Here is a 17359-nt window from a genome sequence, read left to right as displayed (position 1 = left end):
CTGCTTCTATAAAGGAAGGGCAGGCCTACTGTTTCATGTGATTTTGAAGTGGTTGTTAAGGAAGAGAGGACATCAGGAGGGATGGTTCCTCGGTTACCTGAGTGCTGCTCTGTGTTCAGCCAAACAAAGCTGGACTTAACCCACACCCTTGTGATTAAACAAAGGAAGAGGAACTCTAGAATAAACTCGTGCACAAGTATTAGACATGGACATCCAGGGGTGGTTTTAAGATATAAAAATATTTATCTTTTAAAGTTTTTGGTGTTCTTAATTTTGTAGGTTAACTATAGTTACTGAAAAAAGATTGTTGTCATAATTATTTTATCTCTTCAGTTATTTTTATCACATCTGGTGACTTATAACTAAAGCTTTATAGCCACACTGTTGTTTTCCCGTGAACTTTAAAAAATCTCTGCTCAAATGTCCTGCCCTGAGTTCTTCTCTTTGCTTCAGTGTACTGTTTCCCATCAAGACACAACTGAAAAAGTTTCTAGAAGGCTCTTTTCATGTAGCTGAAGAGTGCTGAAAAAATGGATTACTATTCAAAGCTCATCACCATGTTAGCTCATATAGTACGGACTACATCCTGAAAAGTCTTAATTGGCATCATGATTAAAATAAAGGTTCAGGACAAGATCGCTGGAGTTGAGTGACAGCCCAGGCTACTAAATCCTTAATTGCACTAAACAGTCTGTGATTATATACAATTTCATTAGCTTTATAGATTGCCATTATCATTTTCCCTTACCCGAAGGAGACAAATGCGGTATAATCAATGTGATTAATTGTCATGATGAAAGATTGAGAATTTCAATCTCTTAAGATGAAAGATTCATAATTATACATCTAAACAGAATGTACAAAATGCCAGCTCATTCATCAAATTCCATCATAACAATGAAAAAAGAACTTATCCTAATTGAAAGGAGATATAATTTATATTCACATTATAATTATAAAATTCAAGTATATATATATACTTTAAGATGCTTTTCTCAGATTTGATGCAATGGTGTAGCTAGTGAAAGGAGATTTTGTTTACAAATATATAGAAAATGGAAACTTGGTCTTATAATAGGAAATTATTGTTTCTAATAATTAGAACTCTGGAAGAGTCTTGAGGGGAGGCACACATCTCAGCTTTGTGTCATTTAAGAATAACAGGAGGGTGGAGCCAAGATGGCCAAATAGGAACAGCTCCAGTCTACAGCTCCCAGCATGAGTGACGCAGAAGACAGATGATTTCTGCATTTCCAAGTGAGGTACCGGGTTCATCTCACTGGGGATTGTCGACAGTGGGTGCAGGACAGTGGGTGCAGCGCACCAAGTGTGAGCTGAAGCAGGGCGAGGCATCACCTCACCCAGGAAGTGCAAGGGGTCAGGGAATTCCCTTTCCTAGCCAAGGAAAGGGGTGACAGACAGCACCTGGAAAATTGGGTCACTCCCACCCTAATACTGCACTTTTCCAATGGTCTTAGCAAACAGCACACCAGGAGATTATATCCCGCGCCTGGCTCGGAGGGTCCTACGCCCACAGAGCCTCACTCATTGCTAGCACAGCAGTCTGAGATCAAACTGCAAGGTGGCAGCGAGGCTGGGGGAGGGGCGCCCACCATTGGCCAGGCTTGAGTAGCTAAACAAAGCGGCTGGGAAGCACGAACTGGGTGGAGCCCACCACAGCTCAAGGAGGCCTGCCTGCCTCAGTAGACTCCACCTCTGGGGGCAGGGCATAGCCGAACAAAAGGAAGCAGAAACCTCTGCAGACTTAAATGTCCCTGTCTGACAGCTTTGAAGAGAGTAGTGGTTCTCCCAGCACGCAGCTTGAGATCTGAGAATGGACAGACTGCCTCCTCAAGTGGGTCCCTGACCCCTGAGTAGCCTAACTGGGAGGCACCCCCAAGTAGGGGCAGACTGATACCTCACATGGCCGGGTACCCCTCTGAGACAAAACTTCCAGAGGAACGATCAGGCAGCAACATTTGCTGTTCACCAATATCTGCTGTTCTGAAGCCTCTGCTGCTGATACCCAGGCAAACAGGGTCTGAAGTGGACCTCCAGCAAACTCCAACAGACCTGCAGCTGAGGGTCCTGTTAGAAGGAAAAGTAACAAACAGAAAGGACATCCACACCAAAACCCTGTATGTACGTCACCATCATCAAAGACCCAAGGTAGATAAAACCACAAAGATGGGGAAGAAACAGAGAAGAAAAACTGGAAACTCTAAAAATCAGAGAACCTCTCCTTCTCTAAAGGAACGCAGCTCCTCACCAGCAACAGAACAAAGCTAGATGGAGAATGACTTTGACGAGTTGAGAGAAGAAGGCTTCAGACAATCAAACTACCCTGAGTTAAAGGAGGAAGTTCGAACCCATGGCAAAGAAGTTAAAAACCTTGAAAAAAGATTAGAAGAATGGCTAACTAGAATAACCAATGCAGAGAAGTCCTTAAAGGACCTGATGGAGCCGAAAACCACGGGACGAGGACTAGGTGACGAACGCACAAGCCTTAGTAGCCAAATCGATCAACTGGAAGAAAGGTTATCAGTGATGGAAGATCAAATGAATGAAATGAAGCAAGAAGAGAAGTTTAGAGAAAAAGGAATAAAAAGAAACAAACAAAGCCTCCAAAAAATATGGGACTATGTGAAAAGACCAAATCTACGTCTGATTGGTGTACCTGAAAGTGACGGGGAGAATGGAACCAAGTTGGAAAACACTCTGCAGGATATTATCCAGGAGAACTTCCCCAATCTAGCAAGACAGGCCAACAAATTCAGGAAATACAGAGAACGCCACAAAGATACTCCTCGAGAAGAGCAACTCCAAGACACATAATTGTCAGATTCACCAAAGCTGAAATGAGGGAAGAAATGTTAAGGGCAGCCAGAGAGAAAGGTCGGGTAACCCACAAAGGGAAGCCCATCAGACTAACAGCTGATCTTTTGGCAGAAACTCTACAAGACAAAAGAGAGTGGGGGCCAATATTCAACATTCTTAAAGAAAAGAATTTTCAACCCAGAATTTCACATCCAGCCAAACTAAGCTGTATAATGAAGGAGAAATAAAATACTTCACAGACAAGCAAATGCTGAGAGATTTTGTCACCACCAGGCCTTCCCTAAAAGAGCTCCTGAAGGAAGCACTAAACATAGAAAGGAACAACTGGTACCAGCCACTGCAAAAACATGCCAAATTGTAAAGACCATCGAGGCCAGGAAGAAACTGCATCAACTAACGAGCAAAATAACCAGCCAACATCATAATGACAGGATCAAATTCACAGATAACAATATTAACCTTAAATGTAAGTGGGCTAAATGCTCCAATTAAAATACACAGACTGGCAAATTGGATAAAGAGTCAAGACCCATCAGTGTGCTGTATTCAGGAAACCCATCTCATGTGCAGAGACACACATAGGCTCAGAATAAAGGGATGGAGGAAGATCTACCAAGCAAATGGAAAACAAAAAAAGCAGGGGTTGCAATCCTAGTCTCTGATAAAACAGACTTTAAACCAACAAAGATCAAAAGAGACAAGGCCATTACATAATGGTAAATGGATCAATTCAACAAGAAGAGCTAACTATCCTAAATATATATGCACCCAATACAGGAGCACCCAGATTCATAAAGCAAGTCCTTAGAGACCTACAAAGAGACTTAGACTCCCACACAATAATAATGGGAGACTTTTAACACCCCACTGTCAACATTAGACAGATCAACAAGACAGAAAGTCAACAAGGATATCCGGGAATTGAACTCAGCTCTGCATGAAGCAGACCTAATAGACATCTACAGAACTCTACACCCCAAAATCAACAGAATATACATTCTTTTCAGCACCACACCTATTCCAAAATTGACCACATAGTTGGAAGTAAAGCACTCCTTAGCAAATGTAAAAGAACAGAAATTATAACAAACCGTCTCTCAGACCGCAGTGCAATCAAACTAGAACTCAGGATTAACAAACTCAGTCAAAACCACTCAAGTACATGGAAACTGAACAACCTGCTCCTAAATGACTACTGGGTACATAACGAAATGAAGTCAGAAATAAAGATGTTCTTTGAAACCAACGAGAACAAAGACACAACACACCAGAATCTGGGACACATTCAAAGCAGTGTGTAGAGGGAAATTTATAGCACTAAATGCCCACAAGAGAAAGCAGGAAAGATCTAAAATTGACACCCTAACATCACAATTAAAAGAACTAGAGAAGCAAAAGCAAACACATTCAAAAGCTAGCAGAAGGCAAGAAATAACTAAGGTCAGAGCAGAAATGAAGGAAATAAAGACACAAAAAACCCTTCAAAAAAATCCATGAATCCAGGAGCTGGTTTTTTGAAAAGATCAACAAAATTGATAGACCGCTAGCAAGCCTAATAAAGAAGAAAAGAGAGAAGAATCAAATAGACACAATAAAAAATGATAAAGGGGATATCACCACCAATCCCACAGAAATACAAACTACCATCGGAGAATACTATAAACACCCCTATGCAAATAAACTTGAAAATCTAGACAAAATGGATGAATTCCTCGACACAAATAACCTCCCAACACTAAACCAGGAAGAAGTTGAATCCCTGAATAGACCAATAACAGGCTCTGAAATTGAGGCAGTAATTAATAGCTTACCAACCAAAAAAAGTCCAGGATCAGACGGATTCACAGCCAAATTCTACCAGAGGTACAAGGAGGAGCTGGTACCATTCCTTCTGAAACTATTCCAGTCCATAGAAAAAGAGGGAATCCTCCCTAACTCATTTTATGAGGCCAGCATCATCCTGATACCAAAGCCTGGCAGAGACACAACAAAAAAAGAGAATTTTAGACCAATATCCCTGATTAACATCAATGCAAAAATCCTCAATAAAATAGTGGCAAACCAAATCCAGAAGCACATCAAAAAGCTTATCCACCATGATCAAGTGGGCTTCATCCCTGGGATGCAAGGCTGGTTCAACATATGCAAATCAATAAACGTAATCCAGCATATAAACAGAACCAACAACAAAAAACACATGATTATCTCAATAGATGCAGAAAAGGCCTTTGACAAAATTCAACAACGCTTTATGCTAAAAACTCTCAATAAATTAGGTATTGATGGGACGTGTCTCAAAATAATAAGAGCTATCTATGACAAACCCACAGCCAATATCATAATGGGCAAAAACTGGAAGCATTCCCTTTGAAAACTGGCACAAGACAGGGATGCCCTTTCTCACCACTCCTATTCAACATAGTGTTGGAAGTTCTGGCCAGGGAAATCAGGCAGGAGAAGCAAATAAAGGGTATTCAATTAGGAAAAGAGGAAGTCAAATTGTCCCTGTTTGCAGATGACATGATTGTATATCTAGAAAACCCCATTGTCTCAGCTCAAAATCTCCTTAAGCTGATAGGCAACTTCAGCAAAGTCTCAGGATACAAAATCAATGTACAAAAATCACAAGCATTCTTATACACCAATAACAGACAAACAGAGAGCCAAGTCATGAGTGAACTCCCATTCACAATTGCTTCAAAGAGAATAAAATACCTAGGAATCCAACTTACAAGGGATGTGAAGGACCTCTTCAAGGAGAACTACAAACCACTACTCAATGAAATAAAAGAGGATATAAACAAATGGAAGAACATTCCATGCTCATGGGTTGGAAGAATCACTATTGTGAAAATGGCCATACTGCCCAAGGTAATTTATAGATTCAATGCCATCCCCATCAAGCTACCAATGACTTTCTTCACAGAAATTGGAAAAAACTACTTTAAAGTTCATATGGAACCAAAATAGAGCCCGCATTGCCAAGACAATCCTAAGCCAAAAGAACAAAGCTGGAGGTGTCATGCTAATAGACTTCAAACTATACTACAAGGCTACAGTAACCAAAACAGCATGGTACTGGTACCAAAACAGAGATATAGACCAATGGAACAGAACAGAGTCCTCAGAAATAATGCCACATATCTACAACTATCTGATCTTTGACAAACCTGACAAAAACAAGCAATGGGGAAAGGATTCCGTATTTAATAAATGGTGCTGGGAAAACTGGCTAGCCATATGTAGAAAGCTGAAACTGGATCCCTTCCTTACACCTTATACAAAAATTAATTCAAGATGGATTAAAGACTTAAATGTTAGACCTAAAACTATAAAAACCCTAGAAGAAAACCTAGGCAATATCATTAAGGACATAGGCATGGGCAAGGAATTCATGACTAAAACACCAAAAGCAATGGCAACAAAAGCCAAAATTGACAAATGGGATCTAATTAAAGAGCTTCTGCACATCAAAAAAAAACTACCATCAGAGTGAACAGGCAACCTACAGAATGGGAGAAAATTTTTGCAATCTACTCATCTGACAAAGGGCTAATATCCAGAATCTACAATGAACTCAAACAAATTTACAAGAAGAAAACAACCCCATCAAAAAGTGGGTGAAGGAAAAGAACAGACACTTCTCAAAAGAAGACATTTATGCAGCCAAAAGACACATGAAAAAATGCTCATCATCACTGGCCATCAGAGAAATGCAAATCAAAACCACAATAAGATACCATCTCATACCAGTTAGAATGGTGATCATTAAAAAGTCAGGAAACAACAGGTGCTGGAGAGGATGTGGAGAAATAGGAACACTTTTACACTGTTGGTGGGACTGTGAACTAGTTCAACCATTGTGGAAGTCAGTGTGGCGATTCCTCAGGGATCTAGAGCTAGAAATACCATTTGACCCAGCCATCCCATTACTGGGTATATACCCAAAGGACTATAAATCATGCTGCTATAAAGACACATGCACACGTATGTTTATTGTGGCACTATTCACAATAGCAAAGACTTGGAACCAACCCAAATATCCAACAATGATAGACTGGATACAGAAAATGTGGCACATAAACACCATGGAATACTATGCAGCCATAAAAAATGATGAGTTCATGTCCTTTGTAGGGACATGGATGAAGCTGGAAACCATCATTCTCAGTAAACTATCGCAAGGACAAAAAACCAAACACTGCATGTTCTCACTCATAGGTGGGAATTGCACAATGAGAACACATGGACACAGGAAGGGGAACATCACACACTGGGGCCTGTTGTGGGGTTGGGGGAGTGGGGAGGGATAGCATTAGGAGATATACCTAATGTTAAATGACGAGTTAATGGGTACAGCACACCAACATGGCACATGTATACATATGTAACAAACCTGCACCTTGTGCACATGTACCCTAAAACTTATAGTAATAATAATAAAAAAGAATAACAATGCATTAAACTGCAACTGCAGGTAAGAATGATTCAATAACAAGGTAATATATGCAACACAGTTCTTAGGATTTCCCACCTCTGGTTCCTGTTCTATCCTGATCTGGCTTAATCGCTTTATTTATTGGTATGCTACAGTGTGCAGACTCTATAAATAAAGATTTGTATACCTACAGAAAAGAAACGACTATATATTATAATAATACATGGATATAACTTTTTTATCCTTTTAGTTTAAAATGAATTAGGTGGGAAAGGACGGTTTCCATAAGTGACTCAAGAAAAGAGAACATTCATGAAATGATTAAAGAACAACAGAATAATTTTATAAGAGGAAAAAACAAATGCTGTGTGAATTTAAAAACGCATTTTTCCTGTTAATTTATTAGAGACGTATTAAATGGTGACTAAGAGCCAGGCAGCATGCTGGGTGCTGAGAATGTAATAAAATACATACATATATTAACTCAGGCCCCAAGGTCTCACCATCTGTTCTGGAAGCCAGATGTGTAAACACATAATAACTATACAGCATGTTAGATGGAATCATAGAAAAATTTGCTAGGTAACAGATAAGGAGCTTACCCTAAGAAGAATAATTAACTTTGTGAAGCAGGGAGTGGGAGGATGAAGACTGTATTGAAAAATTGCCTACAAAAATCACATAAGCCAGATTCTGAAGAGCGAATAGGAATCTACCAGGTGGCCTAAAGAGAGTAGGCATTCCAGCATGGGGGAAGAGCTGTGTGCGAAGGCACAGAAGAGAACAGAATGGCCTCTTCAGGGAGCATAAGTGGTGTGCTGGGGCTAGGGCTTGAAGCATTTATCATCTCAAGCTGCCAACATAGGACATGTTTTTATAATACTTGTATGCACCTCAGGGGTATTATCCCAGGATTTAGGGAGCTGGCCGTGTTCTGAATCTAAACAGGAATTCTGCTTCCTAGAGCAGGCTACGATACATACTTCTGTGTTTCATTTTATTCTCCCCTATACCAGTAGAAACCTAGTTATTGGTGTGAAGCCAGGGAAGAGGATCTGTAAATACAGCCTGCTAGTCCAACAGAGGGCTCTGTGACCACTTTCCGCAGAGCTCTTTGTTTCTAATGCTGGAGGAGATGGTTTCATTCCCTGGCAGAAGTGAGTGCTGAGTATTTTGACTGTACAACAAAATCAAAATCCCTTGCCTTTGTTTGACCCATGCCCACCCCATGGAAAACAGTGGATTATTCATGTGGAATAAACCCTGCATCACAGAAATACATTTCTGACTGAAGAGGTTTGTTTTGCTAGTTTGGATTCGTCTGTCTTTACAAGGCTCGTCCAAATGGCTTTAAAGTCCCTGTGCTTAAAGGAGACTCTATTTAGGATGCAGTAAGGCAGGACATGATTAAAACAAAACACTGAATGATTTCATTATAGGACAAGCCCACTCTCACAATATATAGCCCTTAATTCCTTGACTGGAAATGTTACTTGTTGATTGCCAAAGACCTAGTCTGGAGAAGGGGAAGGCTGGGGAATGGGATGTTGTCTGTCATCACTGGGCATCTTGACTCTGAAAAATCAGCACTTCTGTTTTTTGGTTCCCAGCCAGAACCATACAAGAGGGTCTTCCTTAAAAAAAAAAAAATAAGCAAAGTCCATCTCTTTATCCTACCACCCTTGCTTTATCCCCAAAACACCACGAGAACTAGTACTATCTAGTGAGTAGCTGAAAGGGAGGACACAAAAGATGTGCCTCATTCTATAGTCCCCGCTACCCAGCCCTTCCTCTTTGGGGTTGCATGTAACTGCTGGTGGAGGATTCCTTGTTATCTTCAGTCTTGGAGTTTCTTGATTGTCCTCTCAGGCCATGTTCATAATAATTAGCAGAAGAGTTTGTGAAGAAACAAATTTCCTCTTCCCCAGGCCTATAGGAAGGAGGCTATTCAGGCCTTTATTGGGGGATCAAGGTAAGACTCCTGGATGCTGTTTGGAATTGTGAGGTTATTTCTTTCCCATGATCTTTCTCATGTTCAGTAAATATTCTCTTGCAGCTACATCTTTTTAGCAATTCAGCTACCATTTGCAGCAAACGTTATTCAGTAGGCAACGTAATACCATATAAAGAGGCAGAAAACATATTTCCTCCCTATAAGAAATCTGCAGTGTATTTAAAAAAGAGACAGGGAGTCTAAGTGCCTAAAAGCATTGCTGGATGGTAGTGGTGGTGAATAGTTTATATTTATTTCTCAAGATCTCATTTTAAAAACCCATAGGAATTTTCTCCTTTTGTTTTGTACAAAGAACAATTAAACATTCATGATTTTGATCAAGAATATAAATATTTGATTAAAATAAAGCCCAAACTTGTTATTCTCCTTCCTGTGTGGGTGTTGGTTGCAAATCCTTGCAAAACTCAGAGATGAGTGTTAGTGTTAGTTCTGAGCAAGAATCAGAATTATCCTTGCTATTAAAATGTATCTCAGGAGAGTAAAACTCACCTAGGGGCTGCTATAACTAAAGAGGTACTTTTGAGTTAACTTGAATTAATGACTCCAGCACTGAGAAGTGAAAACGAGGTCTGGGTCAGCTCTCTCTCTGTAGGATGCTCTATCAGTGGGAGTCGGGTTAAGATTTTGAAGAAAGATTTTTTTTAATGTCATCAGTTAGGGGGACTTGAGCTGACATTTATAAAGCGTTATTCTGGTTGTCTTATTTAGCATGCTTATTCAGCCAAGTAAGAACCATGATTTCAGCCTGGGCAACCTAGGGAGACCCTGTCTCTACAAAATATTTAAAAATCAGTTGGGCATGGTGGTGTGCGCCTGTGGTCCCAGCTACTGGGGAGGCTCAGGTGGAAGGATTGCTTGACCCCAAAAGGTTGAAGCTGCAGTGACCTGTGATTGCAGCACTGCATTCCAGCCTGGGCGACACAGTGAGACCCTGTCTCAAAGCAACAACAAACAAAGCACATTTTCCTCCTCTTATGCTCTGGAAGAGCATGGGGAAGAAATACTAGTTTTATTTTCTAACTTAGTTTAAACCCTTGAACATAAAGGCCATGCTTATACTTTTTCAGTTCTCCAAAGAGATGTACATATAGGAAGATACACTATTAATGCTTGTTGCTTAATTCATTTTTCAGCCCCCTGTATCATGTACTATAGTTAGTAGTTTATAATTTTTAAATCTTTTGAATGATGTAAGAAATTCTATCTCAAAAACTTATAAGTATCTGAAGAAAATTTGAAAATTAAATTTAAAGCTGAACCTTGATTATGATAGCTCTTCCTAGGATGACATCTTGCCATCCATAACACATCTGCAAAAACATCCATGTATTTTAATTAGTACTTATACCCTCTCCTCACTCTATAGGTTAGCTGAGGCAGATTACCAAAATATGCAATAATCCAGAAGCCATAAAGTGCTAAGGCTTGAATTAGACTATCTGGGTTTGAATTCTAACTCCCCTACCTATAAGCTCTGTGTCTTTGGGCAAAATGCTTAATCTCTCTAAGCCACAGACTCTTGAGTTATAGGACAGGTTGACATGAGTATTAAATACACTAATCCATGCAAAGTATTTAGCACAGTACCTGATCCACAGTTAGCTTCTAATAAATGTTAGAAAACATACAAAAAAGTAAAATAAATTGTAAATAAATATAAATCAGGATCAGAGAAAATATAATTTAAACGATTCTATTCTAAGGAGTTAAACTTCAATTATGCATTAAAGCCTGGCTGTGAATTAAGCTGAAGCCTAATGACCAAAGCGTAAGGGAAACGTGACTAGTCAGTGCACACTGTTAATAAAGTTATCTTTGGGGAAGATAAGTGAAATCTTTATTGGCTGATAGAAAAGCAGTTCTCATGTGTGGCTTCAGGTGGGAAAACACTGGGTGTGTAGTATAATGTTGCCACGTCTTAACATTAAACTCCCTGGGTTTTGGGTGGTAGTCCCCTAAAACCTACTTAAAGGTATGCCAAAGGCATAATGCCAGCATGTAAAATTCACGAGGCCCCCCCAGAACATTGGTGCATCAGTTATAGACTTTTTTAAGCAACTCATATTTTTTTTAAGTTTGCAAGCTACAGCTTATAGAAGAGATCTACTATTTTATTTCCTCTGTCCACTTTTACTTATATATGGGATTTGGAAGTTTTCTCCAACCTTACCCAGGGTACCTTTTATCCATAAATGCTTTCTTTGTCATATCCCAACATGTAGACCACTGCCTACCCTGTTTCAGTTCAATGTGCTTTTGTTCAGCTGCTGTTACATGTCAGCCCTCTGCTGGGTGCTGGATATGTCTGTTCTCAAGTTCAGTCTGCTTCCCCTTTAGATAAATCCTTCCCCCTTTCACCTGCCAGACTGTAAGCTCCTTGGTGGCTGGGGACATTATTTTGCATATTATCATATTTTCAAAGCCTAGCAGGGTATCTGGCACGTAATATAGATGCGCAATAAATACTGTTGAATGCATGAAGGGGATTCTTGCAGTCCTATACATTGATAGGTGTGGGAATGTTGGCTTTTAACACAAATTATTGCATGTCTTATATAAACTCTCTTTTGTGCAGCACACAGATCCATGCTGCTGCTGCTGCTAAGTCCATTGCTCTTTGTAGGATCCTCTGCCATTTGTGGGAGGTCCATTGCTGTTAGTAGCCCCAACTCTGACAGAGAGACTAGCTTGCTACTCACCATCTCTGTTTCCTTTTCTTCGTGGACATGCAGCTAGATTTTATTTCCCTGTCTCCCTTGCAGTTAGGTATGACCATGTGGTTAATTCTGGCCAGCGGAATAAAAGCAGAAATGATAGGAGGAAAGGATAGCACATGGGAAGTTGTATGGGTCAGGTGTAGAAGTGTGTCACTCCCTCCTCTGTCAGCTGGATATTGATACCTAGGGTAACCAGGCATTGCAGATGGCAGATTCTCTGCAACCTGGATTTCTGAATGACTATGGAGCAGAGCTGCTACTACTCCTGTCTCCTGTTCATTGGACTTTGTGTGAGCAAGAAAACATTTAATGTGTGAAACCACTAAGATTTCCAATATAGACTTTTTCTTCTATTGCCTGCTCAATGGAGGCCTTTCCTTAGGAAGAATAGTCTCTCACTGATTTTCACCAAGTTGATCTTTCGGAAGCTTTTTTTTTTTTTTTTTTAATCCCAGAACTAATTGAAATGTATGCTTTGGTTTATTCATGGAAAAGGTTCGTCACAGCTGATTCTGTGTGCCAATGCTAAAGGGATAGTTATGTTTTGTTCAGTAAGCTTAAGTCAGTGGCAGAAGGAAGAAAAACAAAACAATCCTAGTTCCCTAGTACTGTATCAGTTCTCACTCCTCCCAGCCATTATAATGTGATTTCCCCAAGCCAAGCAACATTTTACAAAGAGCAGCTGTCTCGTTAAGAAGAAAGGACTTTTTTTCCTGCTCATACATGCCATTTATTTCAGTAGAGCATTCTTGTAGGCCAAGACTGAACAATTTTGAAATGCATGTTGTAGAATCAGATACCAGTGTTGAGTGTTATAAGGTAAAGAGTTATTTGGGGCATTTAAAAAACAATACAGATGACATGTCAGCTCTTTAGAAAGGGTGGAGAAGAGTTATTAAGAATATCATCTTTTAAACTGGTAGATTTTGGGGCATGTTTGATATTAACAACAAAATCTCTCAAAGTAGATAGTTACATTTACTATAGAATACTTCTAACAATTGTTATGAGAACATATAGTGTAGTATTTAAGCACCCAAGCTCTGAACTTAGACACCTTGGGTTCAAATCCTATTCAACAACTCTGTTGTCTGTGTGACTCTGGACAAGGCATCTAATATCTCTGTGCCTTGGTTTCCTTTTTGAAAAATGAAGAAAAAATAGTACTGTACCTGTTGGAGGAATAGATTCAATAATCTGTGTAAACACTTAGCACAATTCCTTGTAGAGTAAGCTGATGTGATAATATTAATGAAAACAGGGTCGGGCGCAGTGGCTCACGCCTGTAATCCCAGCACTTTGGGAGGCCGAGGCAGGCAGATCACGAGGTCAAGAGATCAAGACCATCCTGGCCAACATGGTGAAACCCTGTCTTTACTAAGGGTACAAAAATTAGCTGGGCGTGGTGGCACACACCTGTAGTCCCGGCTACTCGGAAGGCTGAGGCAGGAGAATTGCTTGAACCCAGGAGGCAGAGGATGCAGTGAGCTGAGATCACGCCATTGCACTTCAGCCTGGGCAACAAGAGCGAAACTCATTTTCAAAAAAAAAAAAAAAAAGGTTAACGAAAACAATCAATGTTACTCATATTATTTTTAATGATTCTAGGTTATTCGAATGTAATGTATCCCAAGTAAAGTCTTGGCAATAGGTAGTGTGGATATATCTCTTGATTTTCACTGTGCCTCAAAGCCAATCCTGGGGGATCCCAGTAAAGGTAAGGAAGGACTGAGAAACTAAGTTTGTGTGGACTACTTGGTCTCTGAGAGTCATTCGTTCTCAATCAATAGATTTAAGCACCTGTTACGTGAGTTGGTATTGAATTGCCACTGAAGGCTCAGTGGTTTTATGACAAGTAGCCATGGAAGGGTTAACACATATTGCAAGGAGAGTCAGTTCCTGTGCCCTTGTTACTGTTGTCAGTCAGGGAGTAATAGCTTTTATTTTGACTGTTTGATCTACCAACTTAGTTATCTCATACTTAAAAAGGTTTAAAAATTTGTAACTCTAGTGTAAACACATTTACCCATGCCACTGAGTAAATGTGCTTATTTCATCACATAAAGAATAATCATCTACTGCTTTTTCACAGTTCTCTAATAACTAAGAAAGTAGAAGCATTTTCTTTTCCTAGTTTATAATATCTTTTGTCCCCTCAACTTTACAGGAATGTCGTTTTCAGTAGCACAATTCCTAAGACCTCTTAAATCTTTTCTTACAAATATGGGAAATGGCAGAGGGTTTTCAAGTTTCTAGGTTGCTTTTTTTGTTATTTTAAAACTAGAGAATCAGAACACAAATGTAGTAAAAACATTGGCAAGAGTTTCAGATTATTAAGATTAATAGAAATTTGCATGTTCCAGTTTATGAACGAGAACTGCAACTCCACAAGTGTCTTTTGTATACACAGATGATGTTCTAATTCAGTCTCTTCTTATGGATTGCTACGTTTTGCTGGTTTCCTATCTAAGAAATGAGATGAATTTAATTGGTTCTTCCACTTATACGATATCTTAAAATAAATTATTTTAGGGAAATCAATTTTAATCCTAAATCTTCCCTGGAAAATGTCAGAGCATACATGCAGAGTGGCTTTCATTCTTCTGCTTTTAGTATCAGAAATTTTGTTTTTGTGCTTTACTATTTTTTCCTTCACTTAATGCCCTGAGTTAAAGAATGTAATTCCCAATTATCTAATCAGTCTCAAAAGCAATATAGAAACTAGAAGTCTAACTGTAGAGAATCTTTTACAACTACCACCTAATACTAGTCAGTAAATTCTAAGAATAGTTTAAAAGCATCCTGACTTAAGTCATCCCACTGGAAAATGCTTTAATTATCTTAGAACACTCAAAGTTTTAGAAAATGATTAGAATTTCTGAGAGGGGGAAAAAAAGAGACAAACCCTATTGTTGGAAGAGTTTGTGTGTGCCCAAGCCTAAACACTTAAAAGAATAACTGCTAGGATTGTTTTTTTATCTAGAATTATAATAAATATATTTTAATGTTTTGGTTGCTTGTAAATCCTGCAATTGATTGCTTAGACATACACAAAACAAGAGGTTTGGCGTCAGCATTAAAGTTAACCTACTACCATTTGATGTGGTTTCAGGTCTTCAGTAATTCATCTTTAAGAAATGATTTCCAAATCTATGTTGGATTTTGCTATTGAATCTAATTAATTTTGAATAAATTAATTTATTTCTTGGAATATTTTTGAGTTTTTCCCCCAGAGTGGTTAATGAAAAAAAATCTGCATATGTGAAAAGAAATGGACTTAGAATCATCTTTAATAATAGAAATGAAAATACTTACAATTATTCCCATTATGTACTATGGTGTCAACACTCATAATTAAGACTATCCAGGCATTATTCAATTCTGAGAAAGCTGGCATTATCTAGGGTATTGCAATTGTTTTGCCAGATAAAGCAAACATGTTATTTGACTTCTTAGGAAATTAATTGTGTATGCTACTGCTAATCATCTAGTCCATCTTACTAGTTAAAAAAAAGAAAAAAAACCTAGTTAAAATGATGACTGAAACATATATAAAACCTAAGAAAGTTATTTTAATGTTTCTTAGTCAACTGTGAGGCATACAGTCTAATGTACCCAGTAAAAACAGTGTTTATTCCGTTATGGACTGACTTAAGTAATATCATCCCTGATAATTTTTTTATTATATGCCAGATATTGTGAATGGTACTTGGTTGGGTGCTGGCTATTTCTGTCTTCCTATAAATATTCTTGAGCTTTGTTCTGGGACACAGCTAAGTTACTTGGAAATAGTGTGATCCTTTGGGTCTTGCCTTTAAGATTACATAGATGAGACCAGAGCAGTGTTTAGTCTAGGGCTAATTATTTCATAATACTAACAAAAGACCTTGTTGAGTACTCTACCAATCCTAGGAATCATGAGTTGTTCCAGTTTGGCTGGTGGAAAGAAGTGTTCCCCGCCTTGTGTGGGTTCTGGGTATTGTTCTCTGAAATGGTTTTGGGTAGTTCTTTCCCTCACTCTGAATAGTGTCTGCACATGTTTTGCTGATCAGGACTCTGCTGAATACGTTAGGGGAGCCCTCTATAGATCTCTGGAGGTTTCTCCCTATGATACTATCTCCTCTCTGGCATTCTGCCCTGGAACTCTAGCCACCTTGGCTCCCTAGACTCTTGGCTAGAGTCTTCAACTTGGCAGTTCTCTTTTTTGCCCTGCAGATTTCAGACTCTCATCAGTCAGTAAACTAAAGCTTTTCATTTGCTTCCCATCTCTCAGGGATCACTGTCCTTGTTGCTGATGTCCCTCAGGAACCACTGTCTCATATATTTTGTCCGGCTTTTTAGTTACTTGAGGAAGGAGAATAAATTTAGGCCCTGTTATTCCATTCTGGCCAGAGGCAGACTACTGTCAGATCAAATTTTAAAAGAATTTTGATCTTTTAGTTTAATTTTCCAAAATATGAGTTAAGAGTCTCTGATGATATTATCTCCAAAGGAGACTATTTCTCAGGGAATAATCTAGATGGAACCAGATGATTTCTTAATCTCGTCTAGCTATAAAACCTGTTGTGACAATATCTGGTTTTTACATTTAAAGCAGTGTCTTAATGAAGGTTTTAATTCAGACAATGCAGTTACTACATAATAAAATAATGACCATTTTTCCACCTGTTTTCTCTGTCTTCCTCTCATTCCTGTAAATGGTGAAGATATAAAACAGGTAATGGGACATGGTAAATTGTTTCTGCATTCATTTTTTTTTAACTGAACTATATATTAAAAAGCATGGCTGGTTGCGGTGGCTCACTAATCCCAGCACTTTGAGAGGCTGAGGCAGGTGGATCACGAGGTCAAGAGATCGAGACCATCCTGGCCAACGTGGTGAAACCCTGTCTCTACTAAAAATACAAAAATTAGCTGGGGGTGGTGGTGGGCGCTTGTAGTCCCACCCACTTGGGAGGCTGAAGCAGGAGGATCACTTGAACCCAGGAAGCAGAGGTTGCAGTGAGCTGAGATCGTGCCACTGCACTCCAGCCTGGCAACAGAGCAATACTCCATCTCAAACAAAACAAAACAAAACATAAAAATTGTTATATCCTTTGAATCATTAACCCCACTTGTGGAATTATAGCCAATGTAAATAATCTAAGGTATGTAAAAAGCAATCATGATGCTAATTATAATGGGGAAAAGTAGAAATAATCTTAAAGTAGGTGCCCTAGAAGGGATGAATGCCCAGAATATATAAAGACCTCCTACAACTCAATAATAAAAACCAACCCAATTAAAAAATGGGCAAAGGAATTGAATAAGCATTTCTTCAAAGAAGATATAGGTGGCCAATAAACACCTAAA

General features: G+C 39.0%; 1 protein-coding gene across 5 annotated transcripts in view; it reads left to right on the top strand.

Moving 5' to 3' along the window:
* Positions 1–17359, top strand: part of MFSD6 (major facilitator superfamily domain containing 6) — a 93921-nt gene that overhangs the window by 58867 nt on the left and 17695 nt on the right. The gene's annotated exons all lie outside the window — the stretch shown is intronic.

This window comes from Hylobates moloch, unplaced genomic scaffold (genome assembly GCF_009828535.3).
Source record: "Hylobates moloch isolate HMO894 unplaced genomic scaffold, HMol_V3 SCAFFOLD_1, whole genome shotgun sequence".
Classification (NCBI taxonomy): Eukaryota; Metazoa; Chordata; class Mammalia; order Primates; family Hylobatidae; genus Hylobates; species Hylobates moloch.
This window is presented reverse-complemented; position numbering and strand designations above follow the sequence as displayed.